This window comes from Stegostoma tigrinum, chromosome 4, assembly GCF_030684315.1.
Source record: "Stegostoma tigrinum isolate sSteTig4 chromosome 4, sSteTig4.hap1, whole genome shotgun sequence".
In the NCBI taxonomy this organism is placed as follows: domain Eukaryota; kingdom Metazoa; phylum Chordata; class Chondrichthyes; order Orectolobiformes; family Stegostomatidae; genus Stegostoma; species Stegostoma tigrinum.
Window position 1 is genome coordinate 49410703 of NC_081357.1, and position 15820 is coordinate 49426522.

At 37.6% G+C, this 15820-nt stretch overlaps 1 protein-coding gene across 9 annotated transcripts in view; it reads left to right on the plus strand.

Annotated features, from left to right (window-relative positions):
- Window positions 1–15820, plus strand: part of usp45 (ubiquitin specific peptidase 45) — a 127746-nt gene that overhangs the window by 26461 nt on the left and 85465 nt on the right. The window lies entirely within an intron of this gene.

Genomic DNA, 15820 nt, shown 5'->3' on the forward strand with positions numbered 1-15820 from the left:
AGAAACTAGAAGGAAGATTGAAGTCAGTTATGTCACACAGGAACAAGTTGGTAAATTTTGTCTACTTGGACAAATTATAACAGAAGATGGCAGATATGCTGTAGCAGAAGAGTAGTGATAACCAGAAATAATTCTGTGATTATGAAGAATGTATCAACACCAAGAAAACTCAAGCCTCTGACAAGGAAAATAACTTGAGACGTCAAACATTCTATTCACTTTCCTGTATGCCTACGAAACTTTCTAATTATTCACGAACTTTGGAAGAAAATTGAGGTCTTTGAAATGTGAATAGTAAGACATAGACTAAAAATTCCATATACAGGCCAGAAGGCAGGCAAAGAGCTATTTGAAATTACAAAAGCAAAAGTAACCATTAAGAGGTGTACAAATTGTATGGACAATGAAAATGAATAGTCAGTAATTTGGCTCATTGACCAGTGCTGAAAAAGTACAGTAATTCCTTGTAGAACACTTAGTGGAGGCCAGCAAGAAAAAGGGTCAGTCTAGGTGCTGTTCCGTGATGGAGGTTACATATGAACTATAGTGAATGTGAGGGCAGTGCAATATAGACATGTGTGGCGTACCATGACTGATGATCTGGCAGGAGTGGCTACAAGCAGCAGCATCAGTAGCAGTATGCTTGTATAGAGTTTTATTACTGAATTTATTACTGTGCACAGGAAGCTAAGGTTTCCTATAAAAACACAAAAAGAAGCAACTTTTCATGGCGTCTGCTAGTAATGTAAAGGAAGAAGATTAACTCTTTTTCTTTGCGATCTCCAATGTACTTGGCTTCAGATATACAAATGTTCTAATTATATTATTAGTACATGAATGGTTGGAGTAATTACATTAATCGGTTGAAATCACCCTTTCCACCTCCATGCTGGGATCCCAAAAGAATGTAAACAGCTGCTAACAACACATTGCCAATTCTACAGCTCACTGTAACTAGCCTAGCTTCATTTAGAGAACTGTGTCAGATTGTCAGAGAACAAAGCGACCTCATTAGCCACGTAAAAGATGAGGCCAAGGGCTTTTATTTTCAAGATGTGCCACCCAGAATGTTGTACTCTTAAGTAGGATAGCAGGCCAGCGGTAGCTTTGCACTTTGCAGTTCATAAAATCATTTGCTACCAAAATAGGTGTACTACTGGCCATGTGGCGCACACATATGTTTTGTGCTTAACATATTTATGCATTGTATTAAATCATTAGTGTTACAAAGAAATGCTTCATCATTTGATGTTAATAATTGTAAATGATCTTCAAACCTATTTCTGGAGCCCTTTAATTGTAGAAGGTTTAGTGATGTTGAATTCAAAATTTGCGTAAACACTCATGAACTTGGATGAAAAAGATTCTTAAAAGCTTGCTTTGATAATTATCTTTCAAATAGTTTTACGTTGTACCTTTCCCTTTCATGAAAAAGGGAGCTCTTTTATCATTTGTCAAGTATATGGTTAGCATCATTTTCTGAAAGTAGCTTCTATTATAGGTCTGTTGTTCAGTATTTTATCTGAAAAGAAAACACCAGCATTAAATAACTGGAACTGGGTGTGGATGGCAGCAGTTGAATTTTAAGGTTTGAGGCACTGTAGTCAGATGAACATGAACGGCTGCCCTTTAACAAAACTTTGCCTCATGTATACTTGTGGGATTTTCATTATTATGCCATAATTGATTTAATTTTTAAGGCAGGTAACAGTAGTGTCTCTTTCAAATGTTTCTTAAATGAAATGTGCCTAACAAAAAATTGATGATTTTAATGTTGAACCTCCTGATTGCAAATTGAAATTTGTTTTTGTATGATAATGTTGAACATAGGCACATAAGCTCCATATTGTGCAACTGAGTGATTGCTGTTTTCCAATTATTACATACTGGTGAGAGAAGTGCTGTTTTTTGTGGGAGCACAATTTTCAATAAAGTGTGACTGATGTTTTGTCAAAGATGCTTGAGATGCTCTTAAGAGGAGTATTTTGTTTTTTCAAGAATAGATTTCGGTATTGCTGCAAGTTAATAATATTAGGTGCTTCAGATAACTGAGGTTGACTTAGTTGTTTATTGTATCAGCATGCTTCCAGAGCAATGTGTATGAGCTTGTCGACATGCAATTTGATTTCACTGGTACCTTTGCACGATTAGTAAGAAATGCCTTTGATTCAAGGTGTCCAAAGGTTTCTTAAAGGTAAAATGAATAAGTTAAATAGAGGAAGTATGTTATTTCTTGTCTTGATCATTTAACCATGTAAACTTTCATTTGTTCATTGAATGCAGTATTAATTTAGGAGTTCAACAACTGAGGAATACACTGTAAAAGTAGAGACCTATTGCTTTCAGAATGATTTCCAATGGCCTGTGGTATTGTTGCGTTATCAATGGTTTGGTGATATACTTGTTGGAAACAAAAGTTTTTTTTTTAAAATAAAGTTTTGTTTTAAATCTCCCTCATAAATGCTACAAGTGTGGCCTTTACTGTGGGTCAGATTTGCTCAGAGTATTGTCTTTTTATCTGAAACATAGAACAACTGTGGTAAGTAGTGTTGGAATGTTATCGCCAAAAGGACATGTAGACAGTAGAGTTAATCTGCTTTGCTGACCCTTTAGCACAACTGCATCGTAATTTAAAAAAGAATCTATGGATCTCTAGAACAATATGCATAACCTAAAGTACTTATTTTAAAATGGAAAACTCATGCAAGCAAAAAATAAGAACAATCTGATTATGTTGCCAGAAGAACTGGTTGAACTGAATACCCAGTTTTGAATTGTGACATACCAGATGTCGTTGATATATGTAAATCCGTATTAGCTAGGTTACTTTTGTTTGTTTTTGTTTGGGATGTCAGTATTGCTGGCTAATATCTATATGCCATAGCATTCGTATCCATCCCAAATTGCCCTTGAGAAGATGTTGAAGAGCTGTCATCTTGTACCACTCAAGTTCTTATAATGTATTATTTTGTATTTCTATATTATTCATTTCCTTAAATATGCTACTCGAGCCTCCCCAATAATCTTTTGACTGCGGGACCTTAGAATTAGTTGTCATTTTTATATTTCAAACTATTTATTATTGACAGACAAGTGATTTGACAATGGATCATGAGTGCTTGAAACAATGAATGGTCGCTATTCATGTAATTCCAGGTTGGCATTTCCTATCGGCAATGTTAATCAGCATGTCCTAAATTGCTAATAACATGCTTCTCATCGCACAGCTGACAGGCAAGGAAATTTACTAGGTACTATTGAAGTTGGTCATACAGTTGGCAAACATCAGCAGAATTTAAGTTTGAAGTTTGGATTTAGTGTAAGGCTCATGCCAACTGTACAAGCAACTGCCACAGGAATCAGCCCTAAACTACTTTTCACTTGAAGGTTGAGAGGGAACAGTAAAACTGCTTCAGTGAGTTCAAAAATTCAACCAATTAAAAGTCAATTAGTAGCAGAGAGATTGTTGAATTTAAGAATAGAAAAAACTGGGAATTTGTCATAAGATTTCATTGTTTCTCAGCTTGTTTAAAGTTTTAATCACTCCTGATGATCTATTAAAGAGAAAACTGGATTAAAGACATCTTGGATGAACACCTTGTGATGAGCTTCCATAAACCATTATACTTTTGTACTGTGTTTTCACATGGAAGATTGGATTTGAAACAATATATTTTCTGAGTAAATCATAAATTTAGCACGTGATAATTCAAGAAATCACCAATAGGCTAGGGTGCAATATATTTTTTTAAAATCATGGAATAATTTAAATTTTTGGCACTACTTTAAAATGAATGATTGTGGATTGGTTGCCTGCTTTTTTTTTAAATCTTCAGAGGGGAGGAGAATTGGTAGGTGTGTAGTGAGCACTCAATCCAATATTTATTTCGCATATTTTTACTAAAAATTAAATGACTCATCATGGTGGTCGGCATTCTAGTAGACTTGCTAGGTAATCTGTAGTGAAGCAAGACTTTCTATTACCATAGAAAACTGAGAATGATGAGAAATGAGTATTTAAATATGATAGTTTTGATATCTAGGCTCAAAGATTTTAAGGTGGCACTTTTTTATGGTAATGCTCATTTGTTGTAGGATTCATAGTTAGCAGTTAGGCTGCCTCTTTGTAGACAAATATTTGAAAACCAATCTATCAAAGGACATGGAAAATCCTCTAACTTCTAATTCTACTTATGTTTGCCACTGTAGTTTTCACTTTGAGTAACTTTACCTGAAAAATTGTTAAAACCTGTGTCTGGTGTTTGCTGATGAAAACGAATAATGAATTATGCAAGTCAAGCATGAGGATGTATAACAAAACATGTGACCAATAAGGTTTTAGCGAAGATTTGTAACTTGGTGGGTGGGGTTGTTGACTTGCTCACAGAGCTGTCTTGTTTTCATTCAGACGTTTCGTCACCATGCTGGGTAACATCATCACTCAGGCCTCCGATGAACCGATGTTGTTCTATTCTGCTTAGAGTTTACACTGCCTGGCCTGTTATGGTGAGTAGTGTCATTTCTGGTTTTGTTCTTGACTGGTTTGTATGTGGGGTCCAATTCTGTGTTTGTTGATTGCATTATTGGTTGCAAACCATGCCTCTAGGAATTTTCATGCATGTCTACATTTGGCTTGGGCTACTCTGGTTACATTGTCCCAGTTAAACTGATGGCTTTCATTGTCTGAGTGTATTTTTTCCTCTGTGGTTATAGTTCAGTACGCGTAATAGGACAGCCTTCTCACTTTCTGTGAGTCGTCTGCTGGGTTGGTTCCTTATCCATGTGTCCAGTTTGTTGTTGCCCTTGTCTTTGTGGAGGATCAGTTTGGTAAGTTTCTCCTGTAGCTTGTGCCTCTTCTTAGTTTTGGTCCTGTGTTCGTGCCAGAAATCATAGTACCTAAACACTATGGACCAGCAATGGACTGCGACCCTAGAAAAAGCCATCACCTTCGAACAACACAGGACCAAAACTAAGAAGAGACACAAGCTACAGGAGAAACTTACCAAACTAATCCTCCACAAAGACAAGGACAACAACAAACTGAACAAGTGGATTAGAAACCTATCCCGCAGATGACTCTCTCAAACTGAGAAGGACGTCCTACTATGCGGACTGAACTATAACCACAGAGAAAAAATAGACTTGGACAACGAAGGTTATCAGTTTAACTGGGACAACGTAACCACAGTAGCCCAAGCCAAACATAGATACGCACGGGATTACCCAGAGATATGTTTCACAATCAATAATGCAATGAACAAACATTATAGATTTAGACCCCATATACAAACCCATATGGAGCAAACAGGGAATGACACTACTCACCATAATGGGCCAAACAGTATAAATTCCAAGCGGAGTAGAACAACATTGCTTCATTGGAGGCCTCACTGATGGTGTTACCTAGCATGGTGATGGAACCTCTGAATGAAAACAAACCACCTTGGCGAGCAAATCAACAACCTCCTATGACCAATGAGTCTAAAAGCTTAATCTTAAGATTGTATTAGTGCTCCAGCAGCAGTGTCAACAAGTCCTAGGTACTATTTTGTCCTATTTAGAGGAATTTTGGAGAGAGTCCAGAGCGGGGTAAAGTGGCAGCTTTCTGAACTTAGAGAATTTAGTTATGTTGACAAATTCTCAGCCTTAGAAAAAGCAGATTCAGGAAATGTGCAGAATTGAAGCCCATATTTATGTAATGGACTAGAGAACAATTTAGAAATTATCAAAAGAAAATAGGAAATGTAGACAATATTTTTATTAAAATAATGAATTATGGAACAGAATATTTAGCGCAACAGAGAGACTAAAATGCAGCAAAATGTAGCGTTTTGCAGAGTCAGGGAGGCAAATTATGGCTTGAGATGATGCTCCTGTTTCAGGAGCCCCTCCACCTCAGTGCGTATTGATTTCTCCCCTTTTAATGCTCACCAAGCAATTCATCAAACAATCCCAGAAAGATCTTTGTAAGATCACAACTCCCATCATTGACAACTAGTTACAACTATCATCAAATGTATGTGGAACATCCGTCATCGCTATTAAGAGCAGTTGCAGTATAATCCCATTGTAATTGTTTTTAAACTTTAATTTTAAATTAACAGCATTATACAACATTATTAATCTTGATGTGAATATGTCCTATTAATATGATATTGTGCAGGTAAAACATTGATTTTGGTGACTGCCTTATTTACCTGTTCTGCACAGAGCACCAAATGCATCACAGTGCATGTAGCCAGCAGATCATAACAGCAGACAGCTCATCCTCCGCTGGATGGAAGCAGTGGGGCTGGAATTAATGAACCAGATTAAGCTATTTTTGTACAATTTCCTGGAGTTAAATTACATCAGGTTTCAAGGGCACTGAATATTATTTCACTTCTGTTTTGTTTATACTCAGCATTAGTTGCATATCTTAAATGGCTCTTGAACTGAATGACTTATTAGGCAACTTCAGGGGCCATTAAAGTGTCAACTACATTCCTGGGTTCTGACATTACACATAATACAGACCAGATAAGAATGGCAATTTCCTTCCCTAAAAGACTTTGGAAAACCAGATGTTTTTAGGAAAATTGACTATGATTTCATGATTTTAATTCCAATTAAGTCCATGGTGTTTACCCTCTTACAGAGACAGTATTGAAACAGGTTAGTTATGTGGTCAAGATATATTTTTCATACCCAGAAGTGCGGTGTTAGACAAGTGAGCATTTTTCTTTCCACCAACAAATCACACATGGTACTTTTCACCAATTCTCCAGTGGTGCAAGTTTAGAATGTTTGTTTATAATTCAACCTGTTCAAATACATGTTTTTGGCATGTGACATTTGAACCCAGGTTCAATCAATTTGGTCAGGTGTGTAGTACTCCTCTGCGATGGGTGAGAATTGAACTTGGACCTCCTGGTCAAAGAGAGTGACACTACCAATCTATGATAAGCACCCATGGCGAGACTTTATTTTACCTATTCTACTAATCAACCTGCTCAGAGATGTTGCCACACCACTAGAACACATAGGAGTTGAACCCAAAACATTCAGTCCAGGTGCAGGGACTCCACTGCTCTGCCAGAAGAAAATGCTTATGGTGATATTTTACACCTTCGATATAAACACATACCACCTGAAATGAAATGCATTGCCAACCGATGTTGTAGTGCAGTTTCTGAAATGAATTTTATTTCCTTCCACAGCTACAGTTTCTCACAACCTTCAGATGAAGCAAATGATCATGATAATAATCCTAGTAGGATAGGTTTCCCATTATTGGATAGAAACTTTCACCAACCCTGCTCAGCTAGAAAAGGCGTAGAGGCCAGGTGCAGATTTTTCTTTTTTTTTTAAAAGAAATTAGCTCCCTTACCAGTAGCTCAATACATCACATCAAAAAATAGAAAGCTGTGCAGAATGAAGGATTTTCTAGCTCTGAAACATACAGTCAGCATCAGGTTCTCCTCACCAGTATTACTGTCACAGATGCAGGTCAAAACTACTACGGCCGTGTCCTCTAACACCATCTTCAGAAAAGCATCCTTAGACCTAACCTATCAGTGGACCACATATTGCCCCACACACCGTGTTATTTCACAGATCATTACCAAGTTTACAGATTGTAATATCACATTACGTGAGGCTGTGTTATGGAAGTTCCCACTAAAAACTGAGTCCAAACTATTTAAACTAATTTTATTTGTGTCTCCTTGACAGGCTAAAAAAATCCATCAGAGTTACAGTTAGGCCTCAATTCTAGCTAATATCTCATCCTCTCGTTACCACTAAGCATGTAAAGTTTGATTCATGAGGGACCACTGCATAGTGTGGCGTGGAGTTTCACTGCACGCAGAGTAGTACTTTGGAACATTCTACAACTGATGTGATCATCCTGTCCACCTCTTAAAATTATCAAAAACACTTAGAATGTCAGTGGTCAGTGCACAAGCGGCAGAAGCCAGATCAGTGATAGGAGAAGGAACTCTATTTTTCCCCATACTTGTTGCTCCTTCAATCACTAATCCGCAAGCCGTTTCCTGTCTCAGCAACCAACCATTTTTAAAGAAACATGACAGTTGCAGACAGCAGGTGAGATTGTCAAACGGGAACCTGAGAGACAGGCTTAAAAAATAGAAGCGACAATTCTGGTATGTTATTGACCCAGGCTTTCAGATCTGAAGGCCTGGCTGCTTATTCTGGATAACCACAAGAGCTCTGTTTATGGCACTGAACCCAAGATCACTCTAGGCCCCCAAGTGTCTCCCTATCATGGGCCACTATGTAATGCAGTTCCAAGTTATCTGTAGTAAACTTCGCCATGTCATCATCTTTTAAGAATTATTGACATGAAATTTAAGTTTGGATTACACTGACGTGTAAGGGAGGGACATAAATATCTGAGTAGTTTGCTTAAAACTGTGTACACCTCATAGAAAGATGCAAGGTCACAATTGGCTGTTTGACTAATATGTGCAACGCCAAAGGGAACCCAGGTTAGATAGAAAATAATGATTTTTTTTAACGTTAACATTATTTTAAAAGTGACGTAAAAATGACTGGAACAATGTCCTTGTCTATAAGAATAAAGACTGTTTTTAGAACACTCAAGATGTATGGACCAAAGCATCTTGGAGAAGGAAGCAATCCAAATGGAGGTTGGGCCAATGAGATGTTGTGGTGTGAGGAAAGAAATTATAATATGGTAATTCAATAATTATGGGGTAAGATCGCAAGAGCAAGAGTTCCACTGACTAAAATGAATAGTGGATGAGAGCAGCCCTCGTGGTCAATTTTAGAATCAACAAAATGGAGAAAAGCTGGAAGACAAGGAAATTGGTGTCAGGCTGAACAAATTCAGGAGATGAACACAACTGAGAAATGGTGTGAAGAAGAGAGCTTCGATTCAAGGAATAGTGACATCACTATTGGAAGAAAGGACAGGGAATCAGGAACAGGGGCACCAAAATTAATGCAAATAATGAAAAAAAAATGGATTTCAAGGATGATAATGTAACATGTGGTCCCAGTACCACACGATTTTTATGCAATGTTTTAAAAGAAGTCAGTAAGAACATTACAAATGACCTAATTATAATCTTCTAGAATGCTGTCAAGTCAGAAACATGTCCTTTAGATTAGAAAATTGTGTTTGTCACACCTTTGTTTAATAAAGGAGACAGAAACAAACCAGGAGATTACAGACTAATTAAACTACAATTTATCATGAAATTACTACAGTCTACAATTAAGTATAAAGTGGTAGAACACCTTGAAAGCTTCAAATCAGAGAGAACCAGCGTGGATTTGTAAAGGGTAGTTCAGGACTGACAAATCTACCACAGGTTTTTGAAGTGGTTACTAAAATAGTGCATTTCTTATGAATGTAATTTATATGTATTTACAGATGACGTTTGGACATGTCCATTTTGAAAAGAAGTTTAGCTAATGTTGAAGCTCAGTAAATTGAAAGTAAATTGTTAACCTGGTTAGGAAATTGGCTGAGATAACAAAGTGTAGAGCTGGATAAACACAGCAGGTCAAGCAGTGTCACAGGAGCAGGAAAGCCTATGCTCGGTTCACACTAAACAACTGCACCTTCCAGTCGTGAACTATTTTAAACCGTCTCTACCCAACCCCCAACCCGATTCCACAGACGACATGTCCATCCTGGACCTCCAGCAGTGCCATAACGATGCTACCCGAAGGTTGCAGGAACAGCAACTCATATTCCGGTTGGGAATCCTGTGGCCCAATGGTATCAATGTGGACTTCACAAGCTTCAAAAGCTCCCCTCCCCCTACCGCATCCTAAAACTAGCCCAGCTTGTCCCTGCCTCCCTAACCTGTCCTTCCTCCTACCTCAAGCTCCACCCCCATCTCCTGCCTAGTAACCTCATCCCGCCCCCTTGACTTGTCCGTCCTCCCTGGACTGAACTATCTCCTCCCCGCCTACACTCACCTTTACTGGCTCCATCCCTGCCTCCTTGACCACTCTGTCTGCTCTCCACCTATCTTCTCCTTTATCCATCTTCTATCCTCCTCCCCTCTCTCCCTATTTATTTCAGATTCCCCATTTCTGAAAAAGGGTCTAGGCCGAAGTGTCAAGCTTTCCTGCTCCTCTGCTGCTTGGCCTGCTGTGTTCATCCAGCTCTACACCTTGTTATCTCAGACTCTCCAACATCTGCAGTTCCTACTATCTAGGAAATTGGCTGAGTGGCAGAGAGTTGGGATAATGAGCATTTATGTTTAAAGACAAGATGTGACTCGTTGTGACTAACAAGGATCTGTTTTATGGCCTCACATTTTGGCTATATTTATTTATTTAATGGCTAAAATGATCGACTATCGAAATTTGCTGCCTTGCAGAAATTAGTAGTATTGTAAGCAGTATAGAAGAAGTCCAAAAATGAAATGTGATGTGATAGAAAAGTGAATGAGCCTGACTGTGACGGGTTGATTTCAGTATAGACAAATGTGAGGGCATCCACTTGTTCGGAAAAGATACAGCAGCAGAGCACTTTCTAAATGATAAAAAGCAAAAGTGGTATAGGTCCTGGGAGACTTGTGGGTCCAAGCGCATCAACCATTGAAATATTGTGCACAGAAACAGAAAATATTCAAAAGATTAATGGAATGCATGCTTTTATATCTTATGGACTGGAATACAAGAGGGTGGAAACACTTTGTATAAAATCATGGTAAGCACAAATTTGAAGTGTTATGAGCAATTTTAGAGGTCATCTATGGAGAATCCAGTGTAGATTTACCAGAAAGATAATTAGTATTTAGAACTTCAACTGGTGATTTGATCAAAGCTTTCAAGATATTAAAAGGAACAAATAACTCAGATAGAAATTTGCTTAGGAGTTTGGTTCTAGGAGACCTATTCTAACAATTAAATCTGGACCTTTCGAGAGTGAAATTCAGAAGCATTTCTACACACTGATTGGTAAAATTGTGAAACATTCTTCTGCCAATGGCAGTTACTATTAGTCCAGTTGTTAAATGAGAGGTGGATAATTAGAATTCAGTCACAGGTCAGCTCATTTGAACCTCCATGCTGCCTTGCTCTAATAGCTTTGGAATTAGACATTGATTCAATGAGAAACCTAGGCACTTAACAAAATTATTCATGAAACTTAAATGTGGGGTCTCCACATAAAACCAGCATATTTTATTCTGACATCTAATTTTTACTGGTGTTCAGTACCTAGAATGACTGGAAAAGTTAACACCAATACCGATGTACTCTCCGTACATTTGGAAAATTAATTGCACAGATGTGAATTGACTTCACCTCTCATACAAGTATCTTTTATTGCCTGGAGTTATGCAAGGGAGGTAGATTATCAGATCAGGCCTACATTTACACCACCATAATACTGGTGTCATACCGGTAGAAATAACCACGACCAGAGGGTTAACTGTTCATATTGCTGCAATATCACTTGGAAGAGGTTTGTTTTTGTTTGAGTGGAATCATTCCAGCGCAAGCTTGCCACTTTGTTAAAAATTATCCCAAGCAATTACCTAAACTGAATAAGTTTAGTATTTTCGGAATTTTAATTGCTAAGTAATGGGTAATTAGAATTAAAGCTCAAAAATATTCAATGCATTGTGTATTTTTAAACTTCCTCCTGGGAAGCAATACGTAGCTCTGCAAAATTCGTTTGCTAGATGTCAAAAAGATAATATGAAAGAAAGTGTTACCATTACTCTGGAACATTCTTAGAAAGAGGCAGACAACTACAAAATGTTCATGGATGAAACCCACATCTGGGACAGCATCTTAAAGTAAACAATGTTCACAGTGCCATCTGGACAAAACTGCAGGCAAAAAATAAACTAGTAACATATGGAAAAGCAGATTTTTCTCTTCCCTGCAGCAATACAGAATGGCAAATGTCAGGCCTGAATTTGGCTACGCTTCACTGTCCTAAGCTTTACAGCACCACCTGGTTCTTCTTGCTCAGCCACCAAATATGGATTGCACTGGCGCTTTGGACCATATCTGCAGGGCAGACACAATAAGTATATTCCACTTCATAGCTAAATGGAATCTTAACACAAGTATCATAGTCCTCAGTCATCCCTTAGAGTTTTGTTTTTATTAAAACAGAAGAGGAACAAATTCATTCACAATACACAATTGTCAAATGATATTCACAAGACATCTGTTTATTTTAAATTCAAGCTAATTAAAATAGTTTTGAGAACAAGCTGACTATGAAAAAAACTGTACTACAGAATATAGAATGTATACTGATAACTAACATAGAACACTGTTTAGCAGCAAATTGATCTTCCAAACCAACAGCAGTGAAATCACTAAATAAAAACTGAAAGAACTGAGGATCCTGTAAATCAGTTAACAGAAACAGAAGTTGTCCTGAAAGCTCAGCAGGTCTGGCAGTATCCGTGAAAAAAAATCAGAATTAACATTTCGGGTCCTTTCTGAGGGAAGGCCACTAGAGACAAAACTTAAACTCTGATTTTTCTTCACATTCTGCCAGACTTGCTGAGCTTTTCCGGCAATTTCTGTTTTTGTTGGAGTGAAATCACGCATCGATTCTGAAACTACATCTTTCTAATTAATTATCTTTTAGATTTAATTATTTGCTATCAGTTTTATTAAGAAAATTAAAAGTAGCTAAACCATTCACTATTTCAGACACAGAAGGGTTGTTCCAATGATATGAATGGGGTCAGTTTATAAAAAAGGAAAAATAGGTCATTATTCCCCATAGCCACATAACAGATTTGCATAGTACATGATTAATAAAACAGTTCAGCATTTTGATGTGGAAGAAAACACCAGTGGTGCATCCAGCCTACTTTTTCAAATTTTACATTAGTTTCCAACAGGGGTAATGTCATCTTTCTCAACAAGAGTTTATCAAGTCCTTTTTGTAGAAACTTGCCTTGGCCTAGGACAAGGAACAGACCAATTAGCTGTACATGTTTGTTCCACATTTATTGAAGTCACTTCACATCTGTCCAAATGTACAGAGAGTACATTGGTATTGGTGTTAACTTTTCCATCATTCTGGGTGCCGAATGCCAATAAAAATTACATGTCAAAATAAAATTTGCTGACTTTATGTGTAGATCCCACATGTAAGTTTCATGAATAATTTTGTTAAGTGCGTAGGTTTCCCAGTGAATCAATGTCTAATACCGAAGCCATTAGAGCAAGGCAGCATTGAGGTTCAGATGAGTAAAAGATAAAATCATTTAAAGAAAGTAGTATCTAAGGGTGGAATCTGCAGTTCCTATTATCTCGACTATCTAAGGGTGGTCCTGTTCTGAGATGGTGAGTAAATTGGGTTCCTGGAGTCCGAAAAATGTAAGGTGATCTTTTTGAGGCACAGAAGATTTGGAAAGGACTTGACAGAGTCAACACTGAGAGGTTATTGCTCCTGGCTCGAGAGTGAAGAACAGAGGTCCCATCTCAGGATAAGAAGGTAATCATTTAAACTGAGATGGAGAGAATGCTTTTTTCACCCAAAGTATTGTGATTGTTTTAGAAATCTAAAAATCCTGGTGGATACTTCATCAGTGAATGCATCAATAGCTGCAATAGACAGATTTTTCGTGCCAAAGAATCAAGGGATATGTGGAGTGGATTGAAAAGCAAATAAGGAGCAGGAGATCAACCAGGGCCACAGTTAAGCAGATCAACAGTAGGCTATTTCTTAGCTTCATATGAATCCTGGGTGGAAAATTAAAGTGAACAAGTATAATACAGCAAGCCTTCATGAAGAACAGCTTTTTAGAAAAAGTAGTTTAGGAAAATCAATTTTAAAATTTGATGAAATATAGGAGACTTCAGTTGAAAGATGAATTGCATAGTAGAAACCCTTTCATATATTTTGTTCATACATGTGAGATGTGTTGGAAAATGATGCACAGCAGCTGAAGCATTGATGTCTTCTGAACATTTGTCTTTATCTTTTTGTGTTGTCCATTGAGACAGAGAAAACAACGTATTTCACTCAAAGTATTTAGTTAGTTTCCAGTGAGTACCTGAGTGGCTGCTACTATTGACCAGTACCAAGAAGTTCTGTTTTAAATATGACCGGATACCACAGATGATGGAATTGTGGATGAACTGTTGGTTTGGGATTTCCTATTTCTGAGTTTTCTCTGTATCTCAATGATGTGCTTGCGTTTGAAGAAAGCCAAACTGTTTGTTTGTTGCATCAGGTGCAGTATCCTGGGCAAGCTACTACCAAAGCTCAAAGACTATATCAACACACAAAAGTGAAGCCTTCAGGCTGTCTTTGTAGTGCTTTCTTTTGATCACCATGAGAGCACATCCATAGAATATTTGTTTCAGTAAGCAAAAGGGGCCTTATACAGTTGAATTAAAAAATAAATATTTGGAAAAGAATTGAAATCAGACTTGGAGGCAACTTTAGCAATGGCGATATTATAAGATGTTGTGTAGTAGGCAATGAAAGACCAAGAATGTTAATAAATGGCAAAGGATTATGGGGAATCCTTAAAAGTGGGAAGGTAGAACTCAAATCTTTTGAGATGTGACATGTCTGCTCATCACACTCGTTTTGCATTTAATTAGGATACTCATAAGTTATAAGTTATGTTAGACTTGGGATATCCTCAAAAATTGAATTAAGTCAGCTTTTCAATTGCCATAAAATGCATAGAGACTATCCAGATTTAATGATTTAGCAAATACATTGATAAATAACCCTGATTTTCGGCAGGATAGAGAACGCCTCCACTATGAGACAAATGCCAGAATTTGCCTGTACGAGAAACTATAGGTCAGTTAGCTTAACATCCATTATTTGGAAAATGTTAACATCAGTTAAAAAGAATGTAGTAGCATAGCACTATGTCTTGGGTATGAGGCTAGAAAAGCACAGCACGTCAGACAGCCCTTGTCCTTGATAGTAGCAGCTACGTGTTTGGAAGGTGATGTTCAGGGAGCCTTGGTGAGTTTAAACATATTACATAAAGAAAGTCAGTTTGGAGTTCTTGGGAGAACCTTGGTTAACTTGCTGGAGGCAAAAGAAATTTATTAAGGCAGTATGTTGATGTGGCATTCATTGACTTCTATAAGGTAGTGATGCAGTATCACTGAGTACAATCAAAGCTTTATTGTTATCATATTCATGGAAGCGATGGCCTAGTGGTATTATCTCTGGACTGTTAATCCGGAGACCCGGTTCAAATCCAGCCACAGCAGATGAAGGATTTGAATTAAATATGTATCTGGAATTAGGAATCCAATGATGACCCTGAATCCATTGTCGATTGTTGGAAAAACCCGCCTGGCTCACGAATGTCCTTGAGGGAAGGAAACTGTCCTTACCTGGTCTGGCCTACATGTGACTCCAGAACCACAGCAATGTGGCTGACTCTGAACTGCCCTCTGGGCAATTAGGGATGGGCAATAAATGCTGTCTAGCTAGCGACACCCTCATCTTGTGAATGAATAAGGAAAACATATCATCTTATTATGCATGCCAAGAAATAAACTTTTTGTTAATTCTTCAATAAAAGATGTGATTATTTCTTAACTTCCAAATTGAGTCATTACTTTATGTACACTTACACTGTGGCTTCCAAAACTTATTAAATCCTTGGATTTTTAACATGGTCTTTATTTTTGACATGCAGTGCTCATCAGTACTCAACAATGTAGTTGCCAAGAGTTCTGATTTATTGGTTAGTCACTTTTGCATCATAGAAGTTGCAAAATACTGCAGTAGTCCAGCCAAGTCCATGCATTCCCGTTGGCTAGGATTTAATGATGCTTGACTCCTTGCCCACTCAACTCTGAAGTGATATGGCAA